At 39.2% G+C, this 25,368-nt stretch overlaps 1 long non-coding RNA gene across 1 annotated transcript in view; it reads left to right on the forward strand.

Annotated features, from left to right (window-relative positions):
* The window catches only part of LOC116554004, a 26,243-nt gene extending 21,171 nt beyond the window's left edge, over positions 1–5,072 (forward strand). Inside the window, exons 4-6 of the long non-coding RNA XR_004270002.1 lie at positions 611–703; positions 2,507–2,644; positions 3,174–5,072. This is a non-coding gene — a long non-coding RNA (uncharacterized LOC116554004). The remainder of the gene's footprint in view (positions 1–610; positions 704–2,506; positions 2,645–3,173) is intronic.
* The last annotated feature ends 20,296 nt before the right edge of the window (positions 5,073–25,368 follow it).

Below are 25,368 nucleotides of genomic sequence, written 5' to 3' on the forward strand. Positions count from 1 at the left end.
AAAGAAAGAAAGAAAGAAAGAAAGAAAGAAAGAAAGAAAGAAAGAAAGAAAGAAAGAAAGAGAGAAAAAGAAAGAGAAAGAAGAGAAAGGGACGGAGAGGGAAAGGGAGGGAGAGAGAGAGAAAGAAAGAGAAGGAAAGAAGGAGCCTTCTAATTTTATTTCATTTCTCCAGTAAACGTTTCTATACTAAGACCTTGGACAAAGATTAGAAATATGATTTGACAGTCAGAAGGTATATGGGTGTGTTGTTCTATTGCATTGTAAGTAAAGTTCCATGGCAGTATACAAATAATATAGCTCCTACCCCTGTTCTCCATTCTTACTTTCATGTGTTTTCTTTTTAAAATTTTAAGATAATATTGGACTTATTTATTCTTCCTTGAGGAGACCTAACATTTAGCTTGATTAGAAAAGCTGTGGAAAATGAATGTGCTAATTACTTTAAATCAAATTGAAAATAAATTTTATCCTGTTTCATGCAAAACAACGCTTATTTGACTGTTAGTTCATTCAGCTAATAAAATCAATTATGTCTATAGATGACTGGGCACTTAAAGAGCCAGCCACTGTCCTAATGCTTTCTTTATCTCATGTAATTCACATCATGAAGCTGTGGAAAGATCTCAAGTGACCCATTAGCCAGAAGAGGAAATCAAGTTTGCTCTCAAGACTGATACTGGGAAAATTTCTCCAGGGCACTTAGGTGAGGGTCTATGGTTAACTTTCCATGGCTATGAAACCCAACTCCACAAAGCACAAGCACTCAGTTTGCGATTTTAGCATAAAACACACTTTGGGACATGATCGTGTGACTTATATTGAGTCACTAGAAGTTGTGTTAACATGTCTGGCATACAATTTTAAACATGAGTATTCCTTCCATCTGAGCAATTTATGTAACTAATTAATTTAAAATATTTGAACTATTTGTATGGGAACAAGAACTTCTGGCTTACAGAATTCCCAAAATATAGAGCAGAGCAAAGCATTTTGAAGATGACGTAAAGTATTAAATTTATTGCAAATAAGCTGGGTACATTGGCTCATGCCCAGCACTTTGGGAGGCTGAAGCAGGCAGAACACCTGAGGTCAGGAGTTCGAGACCAGCCTGGCCAATATGGCGAAACCCTGTCTCTACTAAAAATACAAAATCAATTAGCCAGGTGTGGTGGCAGACACCTGTAATGCCAGCTACTTGGGAGGCTGAGGCAGGAGAATCGCTTGAACCCGGGAGGCAGAGGTTGCAGTGAGCCTAGATCATACTACTGCACTCCAGCCTGGGCAACAAGAGCAAAACTCTGTCTCAAAAAAAAAAAAAAGAAAAAAGAAAAATATTCCTATAAATGTGAAAGGTACACAAACACACTGGTTAAAATTAAGAAGCATCTTTGTGAAAGCATATTTTATACTCAAGCGGAGATAACAGAAACAGGGAAAGTAACTTCAGAACTAAACTAAGAATATAGAAGAACCATAAAATTTAAGAACCAATAAGAATAGGAAACTGAAAGAAGGTAACATATTTCCATTCTTAACGTATTGAGTGCTTCATGCTTTTTAAGGTTGCCTTCTATGTTTGACATAGGATTTTCACTAGTACCAGTAAATTTAAAAAGGAAAAATGAATAGAGAGAATTTAAAGGTCAAATGTTTCTCCTGACTTTGCTTGGACGTTAAGTGCTTGACATTTATGAAGGAGGAAGGCCCCTGGACTTATTCTATGGACCCAAAGCCAGTTCTAGTTCCAGATCTGCAACATATGGAGAGTCACCAAATGGCTGTCCTTCTCCAGTTCTGTTTCCGTATCTATAAAATGAGGAGGTTAGTGTGCATTTATGGTAACTTAGGGCTATCACACTCTTAACAAAAACACTATATGAGATTCCCTTGTTAGACAGAGGACATAAATTCCAAGGGAAACATTCAGATCATTCTGGAAATGCAATTAAATGCAATTTTATCGCATGTAATATTGCTTGAAAATATTGAGCTACAAGCTAAAACTCAGTTTTGGATTATGTGGACAGTATTGTTTTCATGAGATTTTTTTTTTTTTTAATAGAAGTTGACAGGCAAGCAAATCATATATATATTTTTCTTTTTAGGTTGGGTGTTTAAAAGGTGACTCATTTATCTACATTTTAAAATAATATTTTTTGTATTGGAGATATTCTTAGGGAGTTTGGTGATTCCATCTCTTATCCCTTCCTCCCAAGAAGAATTTAAATCTGGAGAAGTCACCCAAATGTCAATTTTTTGCCTACGACTTTCAGTAATTTTCCACCTATATTATTATTTGTTTAACTGTTTTTTTCACATTGATTCATTTTTTTTTTATTTAAACCTTCAGTGCCTGCCCCAACCTTAGGCATACCAGCGGTGTGTGCATTTTACCCTTCAGGAAAATATGCCATAAGGGTGAACAGTGATCATGAAATATTTCTAACTTGCCAAATGCTTCCACATATATTCGTTTATCTAATCCTTACAACCTCCTATTTTGCAGATGAGAAAATGAAGACTTAAAGAAGTTAAATGGTTTGTTCTAATTACACAGCTAATTAGTGATTAACTAGAATTTATGTTCAAATCTTCTAATTCCACATCCCATGCTCTCCTTGCCATATCAACAACATTATGAAGTGTAAGCTTCATGTTTCTTTTCCCTTCTTGAAAGGATTTTCCATTTTGACTGTGTTCTCTATCCCTAGTTTTGGGGAAATGGGGAATGTGTGGATTTAAAATAAAAATCCAGAATTATATACTATATGTGTATCATATATTATTCTATATACTATATACCCTATGCTAAGTAGTATGTATCATATAATATATATTATTTGATTTAAAGACAAAGTTCTGATATCTTGGTTTGATTTTGCTCCCCAAACACTCACAAGCAGAAGAATTGTTCTTTAGCTCTTATAAATTGAGCTTATTTCCTTGTGAGTTCAAGCAAACATGAAATCCTCTGCTTTTAGTGAAAGAAATCAGATAAGTTGCTGATTGGAATGAGCTACCCTGATTTTCATTTATTTATTTTTAGCGTTAACTGTCTTGGTTGGTGAGTGCATCTTGTTTGAAAGGAGTTAAAAATACAGTCAAAGAGATTTTCTTTCCTCCTTTCTTCCTGTGGATCATGACCTTTGCTTTTTTCAACTTCCTCAATTTAGATTCATAGAGTGCCACAACACCTGCTTCGGTACTTGAGAAATTGACTTTTCCTGCAAATTACCCTGACCAGTGACCTTGTCTTGGCTACCAAAGAGTTTGGAGAAGGAGGGAGGCTGTATGTGTGGCCGTGCCCCAGCCCATGATTGGTATTTAGCTCTTTGAAGTTCACAGTTATCTATTTAATGTACAGACATTCTGAAACAAATGCCACATTATAATCATCAACTGGAAAGCCCAACTATCGCCTCTTAGGGAAATAACATTTGATCTTACAAGGGATGGACTGTGGTATAATTTAAGAGCTTTCAATGATAATTTCTTAAAGAAGGGGACATTTGTTAGATTTGTCTTTTTGCTGTGAGGGACCATCTCGGTTAGGTGTCAGCATAATTATGCAAGAGTGATAGGACGGAAGACAGAGACAGTCAGTGTTTTGTGATTGGTGTCTTTCAGAGGTGCTTCTTTTGCAGGAAAATTTAAGATCCATGCCTCCTGCCACACAAGCATTGGAAGAGATCAAAGGCCACCCCTGGAAGCTCAAGAGGTAAAATTATATTTTTATCCTTTAGCTTTGATTTTTGGCGGCTTACCACATTTTTAAAAAAATTAATTGCTCTGTCCAGCCAGCAGGTGTTAGCCCTCAAGTGTGGGCACAAGGGCCGGCTGCTGGGCAGGCAACTTAAAGACCCCATAACTCACCGCAACCTTGAGCTCCCTCAGATTGGTCTAGGAGAAAGTTCTAAAAGTACTTCAAGGCCAGATGACATGGGAACCTGTGTCCCTGTCAAATATCAAAGAAAAACAGTTAGACTGTAAAAATGTAAACTTATAAAGCATGCACTTAATTTTGACAAGCTTTTAGTATCGAGTTGCAGATTTTAGGCAATAAGGCAGCCGAGGCTAAAATCGGCCGTAGGAAGCAGAACCTGAAAGTTCGTTTAGAATTATATGGGGAGACCCTGACTCATTTTGTTTTCCACATCTGTTCCGTTTAATTTGGACAAGAAGAAAAGTTTGATGCACAACTTAAGGAATGAAATCTCCTTTTTTTACCTGCGATTCTTAAAACTCCCAAGATTTTTCTTGCTTTTCATGAAGTCACAGGAAGGGTAACTTTCATTTTGTAATTGATTAGAACACTGTTAAAATAGTGCTTCAAAATTGTCATGCTGCAAATGAAAACACAAGGGTTTTTTTTTTTTTCCTCTTTAAACATCTGAAAGAACAGGGCTTAATAAAATATTTGACCTCATACTGAGTCAGCTTAGAAAGTCTCTAGAAAGCCTTGTTTCATCAGGGCCATCTGTGCCAGTATATGGATGTGGGGTTATGAAGGCTATGGCACAGAGAACATCTAACAGCCATTGTCCTGATGAAGAGACTGGCATTGAAGGCTCTTGCACAGCTTTAGTGTGTCTCTGGGTATATAGATGCCTTGTGGATGTGTCAGCTTGTTAGATTACAACAAAGTACTAATGAGGTTGCAATAGTTGGTATGCCAGGCAGTTACTTTTATCTCGCCAATGACCACTCTCTCATTTCAATGCATCAGGGAAGGACCAGGAGAGTCCATGGGAGGCTATGGGTAAATATCAAAACCTAAGCTTTCTACTGATACCTCCGACTCACACCTCACTGGTTCTGGGGAAGCAGAGCGACTGCTCTGTATAAAATAGCAAACTGAGAAAGATATTGATAAGTCATCAAAGCTACCTGCTTGCTTGGTGGCCAAATTGTCTTCTGCCCAGAAGTTCTGAGAGTTAATGAAAGTGATCATCAGAAGTGCCCAGTCCAGCTCAGGCCAATCCATATTGCTGGCAACTAAACTATTTTTAAAGTTCTTCAGGCTTTGAAAAATATTCTGACTCGTGGCCGGGCCCAGTGGCTCAAGCCTGTAATCCCAGCACTTTGGGAGGCCAAGGCTGGCGGATCACCTGAGGTCAGGAGTTTGAGATCAGCCTGGCCTACACAGTGAAATCCCATCTCTACTGAAAATACAAAAATTAGCCAACTATGGTGGCACATGCCTGTAATTCCAGCTACTTGGGAGGCTGAGGCAGGAGAATTGCCTGAACCCAGGAGGCAGAGGTTGCGGTGAAACAAGATCTCGCCACTGCACTCCAGCCTGGGTGACGAGTGAAACCCCGTCAAAAAAATAAAAAGGAAAAACATTTGACTGGAGGGTTAGCTGTATTCCTTACTTTCTCTTTCTTCCCACCGCATCTCTCCAAAAAACATTGGCTCGGTGACCAGGCCACTGATAGCACAATATGCTTTCTCACATGGAAAGGAGGCGAAACTTCAGCATGTGAATTGTATTCTCCACAACATATGGTGGAGAAAACAGACAGTGGGAAGGGGAGTGATTTGTGACTGTTCATCCCAAAGCGTGTTCTATTGTGTTGCCAAAAATGATAGGCTTAAATAAATTGCTCTTTTTGGAATTTATACTCGTGCCTTATTCTCATTTTTTTTAAACGAAGAAGAAAATCCTCATGTCTCTGTAGAAATTCCCATTTATTTATGTGGTTCCCTGGCCTGTCCCCTCCTCCCCCTGACTTCCTTACCCCAGCAGAGCCTAAGGCATTTTGAATATGGAAACTGCGTGTCCCCTTGCAGTCAAGATGAACAAGAAAAGGAGATGAGGTAAAAGGGGAGAGAAAGCAATTAGTGTGGAATCCTAAACTCCAGATTCTTCTCAGAAATTTTTATGGCTTTTCTTAGGCAGCCAAGGGGAGACTGGATTTACTTAGAGAAACTATTAAGCCTGGTGCAAATTAATTGTTGTTGGTCTACATCTTCTGTTTTAATTTTGTCAATTGCAGAGCCTATTGCTGTGAAAAAAAAATAGTACCTTAAAGCTGTCTAAACATAAATCTCATCTTCAATTTGTTAGCATTCAACTGTGGTAAGAATAATTAGATAAAGTGTTTTTTAAGTATTATTTACAAATATGCTTGCAAAAGAATGATTGAAACAGGCATTTTATTTAATGGGTTTAAAGACAGACAAATGAAATTAATCAGGAGAGTCTTGCCGTTCTTAATTTTATGGTTTGTGGCTGGGGGAGAGCAGCTTGCCACATCTCTGATACAGAGCAGTACTATGTGAGTGCATCATAGTGCCCTGCAGAGAAGGAAGAAGCGAATTAGGTCAGGATAAGATTTAGAATGCCTGTGGATCCTAGAGACAGGCTGGAAATGATCCAGGGGTCACAGTGGACCAGACACAGAGTCACATATATAACCCTGCATATAGATAAAGAAGGAAGGGGGTGGAGAGATGCATGATACAAGATTGTAAAACTCCAAGTTTGGAATAAAACATCTGAGTTAAGTGTAAAACCCTAACAATGGGCGGTTCTGTTTCTACCAATGAGGAGTGGAGTGAGATACATCAAAGCAGAGCCACAAAATTTACAACAGTTTGAAAACTATCAGACAGGAGGAGGAACAGCAGTGGAGCAGTGCAGAGATACAGGGCATAGGTTGGTTTAGGCTTCTGTAGAGACCAAGGAATGTCCCTCTCCCTGGGAGAGCCATTGCCAATGCGGATGACACAATCACTTGTGCCAATTGGGTTAGCCTCTTCACCCTGATGTCCACAGGTGGGCTTTGCCCATCTTTCCAATCAGTCCCACACACTTCCTCTCTTATTTTCTATGCTCCAGCCAAACTGGATTGGTCCCTGTTCCCCCAAAACCAGACTGGCTGGGTAAAATATCTTTCCATCCATCTCCAAGTGTACAAACTGTTCTAATGGACACTCTTTGCACAAAGCCTTTTCTAAACTCCCTAGCCAGACTTTATCATTCATTTGAAATTTCCTCCCCCACCATAACTTTGAAGCTTCCTTTACTTTTTGCCTTGTAGACCTTGCATGCCCAACATTTCTATGACAAGAACTTACTTGTGACAAGTACTTTGCATGCATTATTTAATTTTATTCCCCCAACCATTGTTCCCATCCTACAGATGAAGAAATTGAGGCACAGGGAAGAAATTTTCTCCAAATAACACTGGTGAAATCAGCAAGGATTCGAAACATAAACAAGTCAGCAAATGCCCAAAATCTTAATCATAGCAACTTTACTATGTAAGAGATTGCCATGACAGATTTGCAGCCTACCTTCTAACAGTGTGTGGAATACCCTCTGACAGACACCTTGAATATCAGCCTTATCCTTTGTCATAGTCCATTCAGCATGCTATAAAAATTACCTTAGACTGGGTGATTTATGAACAATAAAAATGTATTGCTCACAGTTCTGGAGTCTGGAAAGTCCCAAAGCAAGGCTCTAGCAGATTCAGTGTCTGATGAGGGGCCATCCCTCATAGACAGTGTCCTCAAATGATGGAAATGACAAGATTCTCTGGGAATTCTTTTATAAGAACTATAAAGAATTATATATGAGCATTAATCCCATTCACAGTGTACAGCCCTTATGACCTTATCTCCTCCAAAAGCCCCTGCCTTCTAATATCATCACCTTGGTGATTAGGTTTCAACATATAAATTTCAGGAAGACACATTTAGAACATAGCACCTTTGGTTTTACTTTTTTTCTTTTTATTTATTTGTTTAGACAGAGTCTCACTTTGTCACTCAGGCTGGAGTGCAGCAGTGCAGTCTCAGCTCACTGCAACTTTCGCCTCCCAGGTTCAAGCAATTCTCCTGCCTCAGTATCCCAAGTAACTGGGACTACAGGCACCCGCCACCATGCCTGGCTAATTTTTGTATTTTTAGAAGAGATGGGATTTCAACATGTTGACCAGTCTGGTCTCAAACTCCTGACCTCCAGTGATCCACCTGCCTCAGTCTCCCAAAGTGCTGGGGTTACAGGCTTGAGGCACTGCGCCTAGCCACAGCCTTGGTTTTATTTGGCAAGCTCTTTTCCTTGTCCTGTCCCTAATATTCTTGTTTACCATAGTGAACTGAATAGCATCCCCCTCAAAATGTGTGTCCATATGGAACATCAGAATGTGATGGGAATGAGCTTTTGCAGATGAAATTAGATAAGATGAGGTCATACAAGTTGGGGTGGGCCCTAAATCCAGTGACTAATGTCTGTATAAGAAGAGGGGAGGCCACACAGAGAGACACAGAAAGAAGGCCATGTGACAGTGGAGCAGAAACTGGAATGGGGATGCCAAGGATTGCCAGAAACCCTCAAAAGCTAGGAAGAGGCAAGCAAGGATTCTTCCCTGGAGCCTTCAGAGGGAGTTTGGCTGTGCTGATGTCTTGGTCTGTAATTCTCACCTCTAGAACTGTAAGACAATAAATTTCCATTGTTTTACACCATCAGTTTGTGGCATTTTGTTATGGCAGCCGTGGGAAAGGGATACACTTGCTTTTTAACTTTGTTATCCCATTGACTCATTGTTAGTTGCCTTAATGTTCTTTCTCAAAGAAATAGGACATTTATTTAAATAAAATTAAATTTCTACAAAAGCATCACAAGAAAATGGCTTAATTTTCTTGTGATGCTTTTGTAGAAATTTAATTTTATTTTTCACTTAATTTAGATTTCATTTTTCACCTAATTTAGATTTTTCACTTTATTTTGACTTGAACTATGGAGCATGTGACCTATGTGAGACTCACTCCAGTGAAGCCTGGAATGGGTCTAGACAGGTGTCTTTACTCTTCAGAGTAGCCCAAACTGGGTGCCATGAGAGACCAGAGTGACTGCCAGTGGGGAGTGGCATGGCCTGCATTTCAAGAACAAACAGACAATGGTTTCAAAAACCTCCAACCCAAAAGTTATCAGTGTAAAGGGCCCCAGATTTAGGGTGCTTTGTAATCAGCAGCTTCTCCCAAGGTCGACTCTACCTGGGGCTCATGGGCATGCATCCGCCTGGGTTAGCAGTTCGCCCACATTTGACTCTCAGCCTGGGATGTTAATAGCTTGTACTTGTCACCTCCCCTTTCTGGCATCTTCACAGCAGCTGGGCCCTTCTCACTTACCTCTTCAGCATTAGCATGATTCTTCCCACAGAGTAGCCTCTCAGAAACCTTTGTTAAATCAGATTTCTGGGAGGAAGAAAAAAAGATATTCCTCTTCTGTCCTCAAAAATATGTAATGCATTTGAGATGGAAGGTATTTAGAATAAACATGCATCCTAGGGAACATCAGAAGGGAAGTTGTGGGCCATGTCCAGCACAGTCCTGCCTGGCCATTCATCAGACAGGTGACAGGCCCCGAAAACCCTCTGGTCTTCAACATTCTCTCCTATAAACTAAAAGGTTTGTAAAACATGGTCTCAAAGGGCATTCCTAGTTCTGAATGCTGAGACAAAACTAACTAATCTTTTTTTTTTTTTTTTTTTTTTTTGAGACGGAGTCTTGCTCTGTCGCCCAGCTGGAGTGCAGTGGTAAGATCTTGGCTCACTGCAACCTCTACTGCCCGGCTTCAAGCAATTCTCCTGCCTCAGCCTCCCAAGTAGCTGGGATTACAGGTGCGTGCCAGCATGACCGGCTAATTTTTTATATTTTAGTAGAGATGGAGTTTCATCGTGGTGGCCAGGATGTTCTCGATCTCCTGACCTCATGATCCACCGCCTCAGCCTCCCAAAGTGCTGGGATTACAGGAGTGAGCCACCACATCCCGCCTACCAACCTCTTTCTGACAGAATATTATGCAAACTTTTCAGTTGGATGTGGGGTTTTTTGGTTTTGTTTTGTTTTTGCCATATGAATTATTATTTAACTTTTCCCTCAAGCATAGGCAGCTGATGTACCAAAGGGCTTGAATTATGTTTACACAAACATGAAGCCAAACTTTTTAATTTTTGGTAAATACAGCATTTCAAAATTGGGAAATATTTTCCTTTTGGTGAGTAAAGTGATTTTTATTCTCAGTCCTGCATCATAAATTAGATGTTGGAGTATAATCCAGTGCAGAGATTCAGGAAATGCTCAGAGGGTGTTGAATAATAGCTTTTCAATTACATTAGTGAAATCCCCAGGGTGGATAAACCTTAAACTTGGCTGAGTTTGAATTTTGGACATTTATTTGACCATATTTATTGTAAACAAATCAAGATAATGCACATTAATTATTCCCTTATGAAGTTTTGCTGTTTAAACAAAAATGGAAACATTTCTTTCTAAATAAATGACCTGTCCCCACTTTATACAGGTCTCTTGTTTGCAAACCATCCTATACTCCATTGCAGGATTCATCATTCTAAAGTGCGTCCATCTGTGAGTCACTTCTTCCCCCACTGACCATTAGGAGCTCTCCTCCTTGCCAAATGAAGTCCCAGCCTTACCTGTCCTTTCTCTTGGGCTCCCTTTTTCACCATGTCCTTCCAAAGTCTTCTTCTTAGTGGTGATCCTAGAGACATTTCCATTCATTGTCCCTCAAAATAAAGTGGAGACCCACCTGCCTTTCTTCTTTTTTCCTCCTTGGCTGAAATCTCTTTCTCCTTCTACATCTCTGGCCTACTTCTTAGGGCCAACTGAGTCCAAGAATAACTGAGGCAGTAGCACATCTTTCTTACCCACTTAGCACCTCCTCATCTTCTCATCTCTAGGTCTGGCCCCCTCAACTGGATTGGAAGCTTCTTGAAGGTAGAGGCTGAGTCTTCTTCTTCTTTTTTTTTTTTTTGTGTTAGTTTTTTTGCCTTGGTTTTCGGGCAATGGCGCGATCTCGGCTCACCGCAACCTCCGCCTCCTGGGTTCAGGGCATTTTCCTGTATAGGCCTCCTGAGTAGCTGGGATTAAAGGCACGCACCACCATGCCCAGCTAATTTTTTGTATTTTTAGTAGAGACGGGGTTTCACCATGTTGACCAGGATGGTCTCGATCTCTTGACCTCGTGATCCACCCGCCTCGGCCTCCCAAAGTGCTGGGATTACAGGCTTGAGCCACCGCGCCCGGCCTGGCTGAGTCTTCTTGACCCCAGCAGTTGCCTTAGTCAGAGGTGATGGGCAGCAGATAATTTCTGAGAATTAGCAGTAAAACCAGACCTTGACTTAGTTGGGGAAATGGTTTCTCTATGCCATAAGGCCTTGGATCTATTGGGCATTTCCCCATACAATTTCCCCAACTAGGCCAAGGTCTGGCTTTCCTATCCATTCTCAGGAATTACCTGTTGCCCATCAACCTCTGACTAAGGCAACTTCCGGGGTCAAGAAGACTCAGCCTATGCCTTCAAGAAGTTTCCAATCCAGTTGAAGAGGCCAGACATAGAGATGAGGAGATGAAGAGGTGCTAAGTAGATGGTAAAGACATATTACTGCTTCAGTTATTTCAGGAGTCATTATGAGTCCCCCAGTTAACTCAGGATCATATTCTGCTAGGCTTCAACTCCTTACTCTCAAACATTTCCTTTCTTACCATGATTTTATAAAAGATAACTCCTATTTTAATGTATGATTTGCTTCACTCTCCTCTTTAGTAGATTCTGTATTTGCATCTCTTAAATATGCGCAACAACCTAACTAAACTGCTGCATCTCCGAGAGAAAGCCCTATGACCAGTTAGTTCCTCTATGCTCTCTGCCACTTGTGGAACTATTCAGGCAGATGGTTGAGATTCAGGCCCAAGAAATTTTTCCATCATGTGAGACTTTATTGTGCCCGAGAAAAATTCAGCTACGATGTACTTTGTCTGTAATTCAGGGTCAGAAGAGGTATCATCTCATTTCATTATGATATGCTCCTCAAAATGGTTCCCATGTTTCAGCATGCTACACATGTGAAGGCAGGTAGGGAAAACACTGCAGGGCTTGGCCTCCATTGCACAGAAGGAATCTAAAATTCAAAGAAGATGCCATTTCTCCAGCTTGGGTCCAGATGAGGATTCAGAATATAACTCAAGACTTTCAAAAGATGATTCATGGGTTGGAGGAATTACGGTGCGGTATTTTTGAAGTGGATGGAGAAGCAGTAAATTCCCATTGTCTCATTGATTCCAAACAAGTATTCTCATGGTTGGAACCTGGAAACATGATAGCAGGTAAATTATTCTCTTTTTAGATGATAGGGAAGAGAGCCTTCTGAAAATATTAGTTTTCATTATTTTCAATAACAGACAATTATTTCACAGTAGGAAAACAAATATAGCAATTAATCAGTATAAATTTTCAGTGGAGCCTATGTTATACTCTGATTTTTATAGTACCCTTTCCCTTTCTGTAAAACTGGGATAAGGTTATTTGCCTTACCTCCTTTACAAGGTTCCTAGCAGGATCAAACAAGGTAACAAATGAGGAATTACTTAAGAAAATATAAAGAACTCTAAATATAAGGGAGCACTGTTTTTATTTAGTAAGGGTTTTAAGCAGTCTTAATGATTGAAGAGTTCTTTAAAAGAATTTGCTGAGTATTTATCTCCATCCCTCACATCTAAGTTTGCTTTATTTTGGCTATATTTGTTTTCCTTCTATGCAACCTGCATCTTTGAAATTATTATTGAAAGCAAAATATTTATTTTCTAAAAATAAAGATAAGTGAGAACTTCAGCTTCTGGGAAAATGAAGCAGATGTACTTTTTCCTATTTTTTCTTAAATACAACTAAAAACCCTGAGCACTATATACAAAACAAATGTCAGAAGGCCCTGAAAGTTGGGTGGGGAGGGAGGCAGACTGGTCGGGAGCCAGGAGACCTGAAGAATAACACAGTGATGAGCTATATGGAATTTGTTTTTGACTCATGTAACCCAGACTGAGTGCTGGAAAAGCCAGTAACCTAGAAATGCAGATGCGTACAGACAAAAAAAAAACCCTAACAGAAATCTGCTCTCTCTAGCAAACAGACAAGGTAAGGGGCAGCCTAACAAGAAAGAACACTTAGTGAACAATCATTCTGCTATGGCTATACATCACAGAAAACACAGAAATCCAGGTTTACCATTTGGCTTTTGCTGTCATGGATGGGGATGGGGCCCATCCCCACCAGGCTGTAAAGAAACACCCAAAATCCACCCCCATTCCCACTGGAGTGGTGTTAGGGATGGCTATGTAGCTGGGATTTTCATCCCTGCCAGGCGCTAAGGAGCTCCCCTATCCCCAACCCCACCATGTCCATGTGAAATCAGCGAAGGCCATATGGGTAGCCTGAACTTTAGCCCCCACTTAAAAGTAATGAAATGCCCCTATTCCATGACTCCATTGTACTGATATCAGAGAGGACTTGAAGAATCAGGAATTTCATGACCTTTCAGCATTAAGGAGGCCACCCCACTCTGGGGTGTCAATAAGGGTCTAATGAGGAATGAGAACTGTCACTCACACTAGCACTAACAGGAACCCCTCCCTTCCAAGTTGGATATCAACAGAGGCCAAGAGGGAACTGGATTTCCACCCCTACCAGGCCAATATGAGGTGATGCTCTCTCTTCAAAATGGCTCAACATACCAAGAATCAGGATGATCTCAAACTGAATGAAAAAAGCCAATTAAATGCCTACACTGAGATGACAAAGATAATTCAAATTATCTAACTATTAAAGCAGCCATGTTGAGAATGTCTTGATGAGCAATTATGAACATGAAATGAATAAAAGAATACAGAGTCTCGGCCAAGCAAGATAAAAGAAATATAAAGAAAAACCAAATGGAAATTTCATAACCAAAAATATAATAACAAATTTAAAACTCCATAGATAAGCACAAAAGCAAAATGAAGGGAAGAGAGGAAAGGATCATTGTATTTGAAGATAGAAGAATAGGATTACCTGATCTGAACAAAGGAGAAAAATTAGACAGAAAATAAATGAGCAGAGCTTCTGAGGCCTATGGAACATTGATAAAAGATATAAGATTTGTGCTGTTGGAATTCCAGAAAGATAGGAAAAGGAGAATGAAGTTTTCAAAAAGTACTGGAAGAGTTACTGACTGAAAATATCCTAAATTTGGCTTACCACATAAATTTATGATCAAAAAAACAGCGTGAACCCCAAACAGACGAAGCCCAAAGAAGTCTACATCAAGACACATCGTAGTCACATTTCTTAAAACTAAAGACAGATTTTAAAATCCTGAAGGCAATGAGAGAGAAACGACACCTTACTTATAGGAGGAAAACAATGCTGGTGGCAATGAAATTCTTAACAGAGACCATAGAGACCAGAAGCAAGTGGCATAACATTATCCAACTGCTGAGAAACAAAACAAAACTGTCAACACAGAATCCTACATCCAAAAAAAAAATATTCTTCAAAAATTAAGACAAAATCAAATCATTTGCAGATGGAGAAAAACTAAGAGAATTTGTTGCCCCCAGACCTACTCTACAAGAATAGCTAACAGAAGTTTTCTAAACAGAAAGAAAATGATATAGAAGGAATCTTAGACTATCGGCAAGAAGGAAAGATTATGAAAAGCAAACATAGGGGAGACTTTATTTATCTTTTTGAGTCTTTTAAATTACATTTGATGATTGGAGCAAAAAATTCTAATGCTGTCTAATGTGGTCCCAAATATACTAAAGAAAACATTTAACACAATTTTATTATATGGGGAAGGATAAATGAACATAAAGGGAAACAATGTTTCTACATGCCACTTAAATTAGTAAAATGATGACACAGGTGGACCGATAAATTATGTGTATATAATATAATATCAGGAGCGACCACATAAACAGCCATAAAAAGAGATATATTAAAAACGCTATAGACAAATCAAAATGGAATTCCAAAAAAATGTTCAAGTGAACCACAGCAAGTCAGGAAACAGAAAACAAAAATGAAAAACAGTAGGAGAAGCAGAAATAAAATAAAGTGGCAAATGTAATGTCTAATAAACCAAAAATAATTTTAAATGTAAATAGTGTACACACACCAATTAAAAGACCTAGACATTAGCAAAGTAGATTAAAGACTATGACCCAAGTATATTTTGTCCATGAGAGACTCACTTCAAATATAGCAAAGTAGGTAAGTTGAAAGTAAAAGGATGGAAAAATATATCTTATGCAAATATTAATCAAAGAAAATCAGGACTTCAAAGTCAAGAAAATTACCAGTGACAGAGAGAGACATAGTAAAACAATGAAAAGGTCAATCTACTAAAAAGACATAGTAATCCTAAATGTGTATGCAGCAAATAACAGAGCTGCAATATGTAAAGTAAAAGCTTATAGAACTGAAAGGAAAAATAGGCAAATCCACATTGTCATTGGACATTAACATCTCTTTCAATCATTTATAAAACAACTAGGCAGAAAATTAACAAGGATATAGAAGAACTTGACACCATCATCTGTCAGGATCTAATAAATATTTAGGAAACATTTCACCAAACATTAGCAGAATTCCCATGCTCGTGGAACATATGCCAAAATAGGCTACATTCTGGACCATAACAAACAAATTTAAAAGATTGAAATCAGAGATTGTTTTCTGACCAGTAGAGATCAATAACAGAGAAATAAGAAGAAAAATCTCTAAATACAGGGAAACAAAACATTTCCAAGTCACCTGTGGGTCAAAACAGATATCTTATGGAAAGTCAACAAATACATGGGACTAAATAACAGAAAAATACAGTGTATCAGAATTTGTGGGACACAGATAAAGTAGTACGAGAGGGAAATTTCTAGTACTAAATGCCTGCTTTAGAAGAGTCTCAAATCACACTTTGAAGGCTGAGGCAAGTGGATCACCTGAGGTCAGAAGTTTGAGACCAGCCTGACCAATATGGTGAAACCCCATCTCTACTAAAAACACAAAAATTAGTTGGGCATAGCATACAACTACAGTCACTTGGGAAGCTGATAGAGGAGAATTGCTTGAACACATGAGGCAGAGGTTACAGTAAGCCAAGATAGCACCACTACACTTCAGCCTGGGTGACAGAGCAAGACTTTGTCTCCAAAAAAAAAAAGAAGAATAGTCTCGAATCAATAATCTAAGCTTTCATCTCAAGGACCTAGAAGAAGAGCAAAACAAACCCAAAGCAAGCAAAGACAAGAATAGAAATCAATGAAATTGAAAACAGAAAAACAATAGAGAAAATCAATGAGAATGGGCTGACTCTCTAAGAGATAAATAAAACTGACAAATGTATAGCAAGGTTGACAATGAGAAAGAGAAGACACAAATTACCAGTATCAGGAATGAAACATGGAATATAGCTCTATAGATCCTGAAAACATCTAAAAGATAGCCTTTTCAACAAGGGGTGCTATAGCAACTATAGTCACAGGCCACCGTGCAACAACATTGCATATATAAATGTCACAATTCAGATGAAACGGACCAATTGCTTAAAAAAACAGCCGGGCGCGGTGGCTCACGCCTGTAATCCCAGCACTTTGGGAGGCCGAGGCGGGTGGATCACGAGGTCAAGAGATCCAGACCATCCTGGTCAACACGGTGAAACCCCGTCTCTACTAAAACTACAAAAAATTAGCTGGGCATGGTGGCGCGTGCCTGTAGTCCCAGCTACTCAGGAGGCTGAGGCAGGAGAATTGCCTGAACCTAGGAGGCGGAGGTTGCGGTCAGCCGAGATCGAGCCATTGCACTCCAGCCTGGGTAACAAGAGCGAAACTCCGTCCCAAAAAAGGAAAAAAAAAAAACCATACTACAACTCACCCAATATGAAATAGATAATTTGAATAGCCCTGTAACTATTAAGGAAGTTGAACTCATAATTTTAAAATTCCCAAAAGAGAAATCTCCAACCCAGATGGTTTCACTGAAGAATTCTGCCAAATGTTTTAAGTATTAACATCAATTCTACACAATCTTTTTTAAACAATAGAAAAGAATGAAATCCTTCCCAATTTATTTTACAAAGCTAATATTAATTTTGTAGCAAAACCAAAGACTGTACAAAAAAAATGAAAACTATAGACTAATATTCTTCTTGAGTAGAAATGCAAAAATCCTTGATAAAATATTGACAAATAGAATTCAACAACATATACACTATGATCAAATGGAAATAATTTCAAGGACGCAAAGCAGGTTCGCTATTTGGATGTCAATCAATGTAATTTTTATGACAGAAGAATAAGTTTATCACAGTAGTTGATGCAGGAAAAGCATTTTACAAAATTCAACACCCATGAATGATTAAAAAAAAACTCACAGAAAAATAGAAATCAAGGAGACATCTTCAACTTGATAAAGAGCATCAATAAAAACCCTACAACTGTTATATTTAATGGTGAAAGACAATGCAAGTCAAGGATGTCCACTTTCACTGCTCTTATTCAACATGGTGTTGAAATTGCTAGGCAGTGGAATAAGGCAAGAAAAAAAACAAAAGGCATACAAGTTGGGAAAAATAAAATAAAGCAGTCCCTATTTGCAGGTAACATAATTGTCGACATAGAAAATTTCAAGGAATCTATAAAAAAAAACTCCTAGAACTAATAAAGGAGTTCAGCTAGTTTACAGGATACCAGATAAATATGGAAAAGCCAATTATAGTTCTATATGCCAGCAATGGACAACAGCACAATTAAAAATACAATGTCATTTACTTCCATTTCAAAAAATAAAATAATTGTTAATCTAATGAATAGGACTTGTATACTGATAGCTACACAATGCTGATGAAAAAATTACAGGTCTAAACAAATGATATAGCATACTGTACATATGAATTGAAAGATTCATCGTAACAAAGATGCCAGTTCTACCCAAATTGATATACAGGTTTATCATAATTTATATCAAATTTATATTAAAATCTCAACAGGACTTTTATAGATATAGAAAAGATTATTCTAAAATCTATATGGAAAGGCATCTTGGCTACAATAGCTAAAACAAATTTGAAAGAGAAAAAATAATTTGGAAGAATCAATGTACTAGGTATCAAGACTGTTTATCTAGCTACCATAATCAAGACTGTTGTATATGCAGAGGAATAGATGCATAAATCAATGGAACAGTATGGAGAACCAAGAAATAGGCCCACACAAATATACTCAATTGATTTTTGACAAAGGTGAAAAACCCAATTCAATGGATTGAAGGCAGCCTTTTCAACAAACGGTGCTACAGAAACTGGACAACCATAGGGGGAAAATAATCTTGAGCTAACCCCCACACCTTATCCAAAAGTTAACATGGATCACTAACTTAATTATAAAAGATAAAACCAGGCAAGGCATGGTGGCTCATGCCTATAATCTCAACACTTCGGGAGGCCAAAGCAGGAAGACTGCTTGAGCCCAGAAGTTTGAGACCAGCCTGGACAACATAGGGAAATACCACTTTTACCCCTAAAAAAGTCCAAAAAAATTTAGCTGTGTGTGATGCTGCATGCCTACGGTCCCAGCTACTCGGGAGGCTGAAATAGGAGAATTGCTTGAGTCCAGGAGGTTGAGGCTGCAGTAAGCTGTGATTATGCCACTGCACTCCAGCCTAAGCAACAGAGCAAGACCTTGTCTTAAGAAGTAAAACTAAAAATCAGAATGGATTTGAGGGTTTTTTTTTCTTTAGGGAAAAAATTGAGAAAATCTTCAGAATCTAGGGTAGGTAGAGCTATTAGATTTATCACCAAAATCACACACCACAAAAGAGAAATTTGATAAATTATATTTCATCAAATTAAAAACTTTTCACTCTGTGAAAGATCATGTTCAAAGAATAACAGACAAGCTAGAAAATGGGAGAAAATATTTGCAAACCACATATCTGAGAAAGGGCTAATATCTAGAATATATAAAGTACTCTCAAAACTCAACAGTGGGAAAGCAAGCAATCAAAATAGAAAATGGGCAAAAAACATGAATAGACTTCACTGAAGAGGATATACATATGGAAAATGCTAAAATTAAAATATCACAACACCAAATGCTGGAGCTGGTGTGGAGGAATTGGGTCACGCCATACAGTGCTGATGGAAATGCTAAGTGGTACAACCATTCTGAAAAACAACTTGGCAGTTTCTTAAATAAGGAAACATGCACTACTACAGCAATTACACATGCCAGAGAAATGAAAAATTAGATTCACACTAAAACCTGTCAGTGAATGTTTACAGTAGTTTTATTTGTAATAACCAAAAACTGAAAATGACCCAGATATTCAACAGGTAAACTGTGGTTCATCCATTTCATAGACTATTACTCAGCAATAAAAAATAATGAACTCATAAAACACAGCAATCCAGATGAATTGCCAGAGAATTATGCTTCGTGAAAAAAGCCACTCCCAAGAGATTACATATTCTATGATTTCCCTTGGTAACATTCTTGATGACAAAATTATAAAAATAGGCCGGGCGCCATGGCTCATGCCTGTAATCCCAGCACTTTGGGAGGCTGAGGCGGGCAGACCACAAAGTCAGGAGAGCAAGACAATCTCTGGTCAACATGGTGAAACCCAGCCTCTACTAAAAATACAAAACAAAACAAAACAAAACAAAAAATCGCTGGATGTGGTGGTGCATGCCTATAATCCTGGCTACCTGGGAGGCTGAGGCACAAGAATTGCTTGAACCCAGGGGGTGGAGGTTGCAGTGAGCTAAGATCGCATCACTGCCCTCCAGCCTGGTGACAGAGTAAGATTCCATCTCCAAAAAAAAAAAAAAAAAAAAAAACTATAAAAATAGAGACCAGTCGAGTAGTTGCCGTGGGTTAAGGAGGGGTGGAAATGGGAGGAAGATGGATGTGGCTATAGAAGAGCAACGTGAGGGACCCTTGTGGTGATAAAAATGTTTTGTATCTTGACTTTACCAATGTCAACATCCTGTTTGTGAAATGCTACTATAGTTTTGCAAACTGTTGTCATTTTGGAAACGGGGTGAAGGGTACAAGAGATCTATATGACTTTTTACAATTCCATTTGAATCTAGAATTATCTCAAAAAGTTTAATTTTTAAAAAATACAGAAAAGGGCTGATAAAGCTGTAAGACAAAAGAATGATATATGAGGAATAAAGCACTAAAAGACAAATGAAACCAGTTAAAACCCAACACCTTTAAAAAATGAAGGGAAGCAAGAGAGAAGAAATCATGAAAACAGAGGATATCAAAATCTAATAATCATATTCCAATTCAGATATTCTTTGAGTGTCCATGACTTGCTGGGAGTTATTGTATTTCAGCTATTAGGACTCATTAGTCACAAAATATTGCTACCCCTCTGTTCTTTTTATGTTACCTCCCATCTCAATGGTAAAAAATACTTCAAAGCAGCCGGGAGCGGTGGCTCACACCTGTAATCCCAGCATTTTGGGAGGCCGAGGTGGGCAGATCACAAGGTCAGGAGATCAGGACCATCCTGGCTAACACAGTGAAATCCTGTCTTTACTAAATATACAAAAAAAAAAAAAAAAATTAGGTGTGATGGTGAGCACCTGTAGTCCCAGCTACTCAGGAGGCTGAGACAGGAAGATTGCTTGAACCCAGGAGGCAGAGGTTGCAGTGAGCTGAGATCGTGCCACTGTACTCCAGTTTGGGCAACAGAGCAAGACTCCATCTCAAAAATAAATAAATACCTAAATCTTCAAAGCATTGAAAGATAATTCTGATGTAGCTGATTATGATACATTGAAATGGCCACAGTTTTTGTCACACTCTTCACTTCCAGAAGTGGAGTTAATGTTCCCTTCTCTTAAACCCAGATGGCCTCTAGGACTGCTTCAACCAACAAAGGGATGTCATGCCATCATTTATCTGCATTGGCATTCCTCCCAACTGATGAAATTCTGGGAGCTTTCTAATGAACTAAAGCTGCATTTGCCTGAAGAAGACAACAAAGTTACTAACTGGTTGGAAAATAATTATGTGTGTGGTACAGTAAGACATGACTTTCCCAGTGGTGTTGCTGTCTCATCACCTGTATTGTTTCTGCCAACTCTGTGGCCTGTATATAAGAACATGGGCAATGGATTTCCATATGCATGGATACATACATACAAAACAACATAGAAGCATGGCACAAAAAAATGGGAATATGTCATAGAGAAGTTTCATGTCAGTGTATATTGAATTACAGAAGAACTTCGAAAAGAGCAGTGCTCCGTAGAAAATGAATGGGAACATAATTTCTGAAGAGCCACGCCATAAACAGAAAAAAGCAACTATTCATCAAGATATAAGCTTTCAAAATATTGTTAATGATTGTGAACATCAGCCAGCTTTTATAGACTACTTCTGAAATTAATTGCCCATAATCTATCCCTGTAATGCACTTTTGCATACATCAAATTTTCTTTTTAGTTTTTTAAAGAGAGGGGTTATATTATTTTCTTGTTTTCCCCCCCACTATTTTAAAATGTTGGCATTATTTTTTACAACTCACTATGCTATGTATTGCATCCTGGCATCATTTCCAATACTGGAGGTATAAACTGTATAAAGACTTTTAGAGTTCTACTTTGCTTTATGCAATTTTTGCAAATTTGAATACACGAAAGTGGTGCATCATCACAATATTGACATTGTGTGTAAGCATAATGTATGTGTGCAAAGACATTGAAACTTCCTCAACAAAGAGTTGTTTTTTGTACATCTACACTTGTGAATGATGAAATTCCTCCACATCTCAGCTCTTTAGACAACTGCATATGTGGTGGTGATTCCTTTGGTTTTTTATCTTCTCAGAAGACTTAGATTGTTTGTCAAGGTATTTCAGATGACCGCAATTACAAAGCTGGGTGTAAATGGGTTTTTACATTTTCCTTTTGACCTATTCCTTTATGAATATGGTTCATCTACTCGCAACTGTTATATCCATGTGACCGTCTTTAGTACTTGAGTATTTACGCTTGCAAAAATATATATGTTATTATTGCCTGTTGTACTGTTTAAAGTGGTATATAAAGTATTGTCATGTTTTATGTTTTTCTCAAATAAATCCCCTTTTTAAAATGTAAATAAATGTCTTTTAAAGAAATTTTTAGGTTTAGTTTTCTGAATTATATTTCCGGAATTTGGGTCTTTTGGGATTTCAACATTTGGGATTATGGAGTTTGGAGTTATCTCTTCCAAGATTATAGCCCAATAATGTAAAGGGATTGATGTAAAGGGATTGAGAGAGTATTGTACCAAGAGCTAGTGGTCCCCAGTTCAAACTCATTAATTCACTCATTCCACAAATGCTCACCTATCTTAAGAAAGAGGCCCTAAGAATTCAAGCAGACACCATGGCAGGTATGCTCCCTGATTGCTTGGAACATGCAACTTGTGGGGAGACCAACATCAACGAACCAACCCCATGCATAAATGTAAAATCCTACCTGTGGTAAGTGTCTCTGACCACAGGTAGTTTGTGCCATACAAGCCACCATGTCTGAGGCAGCCACAGGCAGAAGCACTGAAGACTTCCCTCAAGATAACCACTGCATGTGGTTCATGGGTGCATGAGCAGACTGCTGGGACCAAAAACTGGATTGCAGTAGACCGAGGACTAAGTGGAAAGGGAAGAAATGGAGACAGTGAGTTGGGGCATCTCTTAAAGAGGTTTGGTTGTGGAGAGAGGGGGGATGGTAGCTGGTGGAGGGTGGGAATCCAGGAAGAATTCTTTTTATTCTGTGAGATTTGCATATATTCAAAAGCCAGTTGATGGGATCCATTTGAGAAAATGTTGAATATATGAGAGGAAATGGATATTAGTCAATAGTGTACGTTTGCTCAGAGGGCAGGAGGAAGATGGAATCAAAACCACAATTAGGACAGCGTTTTAAACAGGAGGAGAGATGGCTTTAATTACTGTAAAAGAGGAAAGGAGGTGAGAGGAGATGTGGGTACATTCTTAGGTGTGGATTGTGAGAAATGGGTAATTCTCAGCTGAAGGTGTCTACTTTTTCTGTGAAGTAGGAGAAGCAGCATGGTGAGGGTTCCGGGGTGTTTGCGGTTGGAGACTTGCAATCTCACCCTAGTGACAGAAGCCACTCCAGCTATTTAAACACAGATAATTTAATATAAAGAATTGTTGGTAAGACCAAAGCTTATGAACTAGATAACTGAGAGATATAAGAAGACCATTCTAAGCCATCACAAACATAGCTGTGCACTATTCCTTTGAAGGGCATAATTTATCCAACCATTTTTTAATGGTTGAATATTTTGGTGATTTCTGATTTCTCACTCTTCTAAATGATGCTTCTGTGCACATCTTTGTGTATACTAGCTCTTCTGTACTCAGAACAGTTTCCTAGAAAAATATGACTCAGAATTATTGGGTCAACAGGCATAACTTAAGAAAAAGTATGATGGTCTTTGAAGTTGGATAATGACTGCAAGAAGCACAGCTGAATTCATAACTGGTTGTCTGGTGGGTGGGGTCTCTGGGAGCCCAAAGCAAGAGGGAATTTTGCTCTTGATCCAGGAGAGGACAATGGGTAGAGCTTCATTTGTCCCAAATTTTAGCACTTTGGCTAAACCCCATGACTGCTATCTGAGTCTCACAGACGGGTGCTCAGGGACAAGGGTCTTCCCATGTGTATTGTTCACTTTCACACTGCTGATAAAGACATATCCAAGACTGGGTAAATGACAAAGAAACAGGCTTGCAGTTCCACATGGCTGGGGAGGCCTCATAATCATGGCAGTAGGCAAGGACAAGTGAGTTACATCTAACATGGATGGCTGCAGGCAAAAAGAGAGGAAACTCCCATTTTTAAAACCGTCAAATCTCATGAGACTTATTTACTATGACATGAACAGTGCAGGAAAGACCTGCCCTCATAATTCAATCACCTCCCACCTGGTTCCTCCTATAACGTGTGAATTGTGGGAATTACAATTCAGGAAGATATCTGGATAGAGACACAGTCAAACCATATCACCATGCGTCAGCAGGACTTGAACCTGTGTTGTCAGCATTTTGGAGGAGCCCTGAGGAACACAGCTCTGCTGCAGCCTCTGGGTTGGCCACTTTGGAACCATCTAGAATAAGCACTCTAGTCTGGAAATCCATGTTGTCACTATGAGTCCTGGCAGTGGGGGACAGTGGTGAATTGCCCCTTCAGAGTGGCTCCTGGGGAGGGGAGTCAGGATGGACTTCCTGTGTCTGTGAGAGCTCTTTCTAGCACCCTCTAAGATCCCCCAGATGGAGCTGCACACTGAGGGGCGCCGGGTATTAAGTAGGTGGGGCAGGAGCCAGGTCATGTGTGGTTTTTTTCATTAGCGAAGGGGCCATTTACCCCCTCAAGCTGGTAAAGCCTGAGAAAATTAAGGTTCATGTTTTTATTTTTTTAATTATTATTACAAAATATTTATTGTCTAGGGACATAAAATGATGAAACTGTTTTTCTAAAACCCCTTTTTAAATGACCTTCCTGAGACTGGAAGATGAAGGGAGAAGTAGAGGGGGAAAATGGGTTGGGAGTTTTTTCCGACTATATTTTGAGGACAGGATATCTTCATGCCAAGCCCGTGGGTGAGAAAACATGGAGAAATGCAGAGTAATTTCACATCCACGTGACTGAAAACAGTAGATGGAGGTAGGCTATGCTCTACAGTCCTTGGGGGTGGGAGGGCTCCAGCCACCAGCTTTAGAAGCAAATAGCTGGAACTTTTTAGCAACAGAAAAAATGGAGGGTATTTGCTACTTCCATTTCTCCCAGAATTCTGCAGGATTCTTCAGCGGACCTTAGGACTTTTCCTGAGTCTGCACAATGCAATTGGGAATTAAATTTGGCCAGAAAGAACGGAGGCCTCAGAGTCCTCAGCAAGTGCTTAACGGGTTGCTGTGTGGACTCCCCATTGGAGTTTTTGCTGAACAGAATGACTTGAAAATGATCCAGTCAATGACAAAGCACTATTGGCAACAGGGGCTTCTCAAGTCAGTGGAAAACGGACTCTTCATCCTCTGAGACAAACCCTTGGCCACCTGGGTCAATAATTATGGAGTTGTTTGGGCTGGAAGGAGCTTCCCCTGGGTCATTTAGTTCATTCCCAGGCATTGTGGTGGGATCGAGTTCATTTCTCTGAACAACCTGTAATAAAGAGGTCCCTCCTCCCACTCAAAATAGCTCCAGGGATGGAAATTCCACTTTCTTTGGCAGTTCCTTCCCTTGTTTTGCTAGTTCTTTTTTTTCTGCACAATCCATGATTTTTGTTGTTGTTGGTTTTTGTTTTGTTTTGTTTTAACTTCTTCAAGCTCTGAGCCCATGTTTTCCCTCCTGCAACTTAAGCCATTGAAAGCAATTCCTTCGATAACATCTTCTCACCTATTGTGAAACTGCTAGGGGGCCCTGTCTGTCTTCCCCTGTCTTCCTGAGACAGAACATGGTTCAGGTTCTTAACTGTTCAGTCTTCCAAATCCGAGTGGCT

This window comes from Sapajus apella, unplaced genomic scaffold, assembly GCF_009761245.1.
Source record: "Sapajus apella isolate SASKATOON/1434 unplaced genomic scaffold, GSC_monkey_1.0 scaffold13, whole genome shotgun sequence".
Classification (NCBI taxonomy): Eukaryota; Metazoa; Chordata; class Mammalia; order Primates; family Cebidae; genus Sapajus; species Sapajus apella.